Source organism: Lolium perenne, chromosome 3, assembly GCF_019359855.2.
Source record: "Lolium perenne isolate Kyuss_39 chromosome 3, Kyuss_2.0, whole genome shotgun sequence".
NCBI classification, from domain to species: Eukaryota; Viridiplantae; Streptophyta; class Magnoliopsida; order Poales; family Poaceae; genus Lolium; species Lolium perenne.
The window spans coordinates 244,629,667-244,631,142 of NC_067246.2; the positions used below are offsets into that span (position 1 = coordinate 244,629,667).

A 1,476-nucleotide genomic window follows, 5' to 3' on the forward strand; every position below is an offset into this window, starting at 1 on the left:
CTCCTGGATTACCAGATGGGATTAGTAAATTTTTGAGCTTTAGTAAGCGCAACAAAAACTAATGGACAATTCGCACATGCCTTGAATGTGCTACTGAAAATTACCTAGACACCAAGCAAAGGCAAAACATATGTGAAACAGTATGCAAATACAGAGAGTGGGACGAAATAATAAGAAACTATAAAATCATTGAATTGCGGCGAGACAATATAAGCAACAGATGCAAACCAGAACTTTTTTTCCGCAGAGGGGCATAAATGAAGTCAATGAATTGGAGTGTATTAGTGAAACTGTAAATCATTCCCAGATTTATCCTTGCTGTAGGATGCTTCTCTATGGGAACATTTCCGAATGGGAAATGTACAAGTAAATACACGACAACATACTACAAGTAAATACAAGTTCAATTTGCTTCTTCTTCTAGTAGGAAGCCTTTTTGAATAAAACGTAATATTTATAGGAACTGTCGGCCTTGAATAAACAAAAGTATTGCAGGCTTGCAAGTTGCAACATGAAAAGTACACACAACACATGAACAGGCCGATCCATCCTATGAGCACACAAAGCAACACGTTAGAACCTTTGGACGCATGTGGTCTTGGTGCTCGCATCTGGTTTTACAGGCCTGATATCTCCGATTTCTGTAGGGCGCAAACATCATAAGAATTAGATGAAGATTGCTAAATAGTAGCACAATATAAGGCTCGATAGGCTCCAGCCAGAACATTCTTACAGCCACCAGCGCGGAGAAGTTGCACTTGTAGGCATCGTGCGTGTTATGCAGCAACACGTATACGCCGACGCCGTCGTGAAGACCGGGGGCGGCAAGAAGGTAGCACGCAATGGTCTGGTCCGTGGGCACTGGTGCCGGACTTGTGGTGCCGGACTTGAGGCAGGTTAAAGATGAGAGGAAATGAGTCAATGGACGTGCGGCAGTAGTACAATCGGAAGGCATGTACCTTTTGCATTGGAAGAGGAGCTAACCAGCACGAGCACCACGATCGGCAACACCACAATCTGCATTGGCAGTTGCCATAGAGCAAGCTAACCGGCGGTTTCCAGCTGACCATGGCAGATGGGGACGCGGCGCGAATGGAGATGGGGCAGGAGACGCGGGGAAACGGGGAAGGCGGCATCGGCGGCGCCGCGCGCGTAACGGTGGAGTCATCGAGCGGGGGGCGCTTCCACGGCGCGGCGAGAAATCAATCGTGGGGGATTCTTTTTCTTGGATGTGCGGGAGGAGAGAGGAGAAAGACCGTGCGTGAGTGAGGTGCCCGTTTGTTTCAGTCTGCTGGTTTAGCCGGTTCATTTTTTTTAGCGTGGCGTGCGGGATGTGAGAAGCGGGTTTTTTCTCCTGTTTTCTCTGTGCTGTCGGAGTATAGGACGTACCAACCAACCATCTCACCACCTCTAGCCATTTAATATAGTAGAGAAGTCAGTCATAACTCATTATAATCTATCAATGATTGCCTTTCT

At 47.0% G+C, this 1,476-nt stretch overlaps 1 long non-coding RNA gene across 1 annotated transcript; it reads right to left on the reverse strand.

Moving 5' to 3' along the window:
* Positions 1–396: 396 nt before the first annotated feature.
* Positions 397–1,258, reverse strand: LOC127338593 (uncharacterized). The gene is made up of 2 exons (XR_007874426.1): positions 734–1,258; positions 397–641 (listed from the first exon to the last, which is right to left on the reverse strand). It is a non-coding gene; the product is annotated as an uncharacterized lncRNA (long non-coding RNA).
* Between the last annotated feature and the right edge of the window lie 218 nt (positions 1,259–1,476).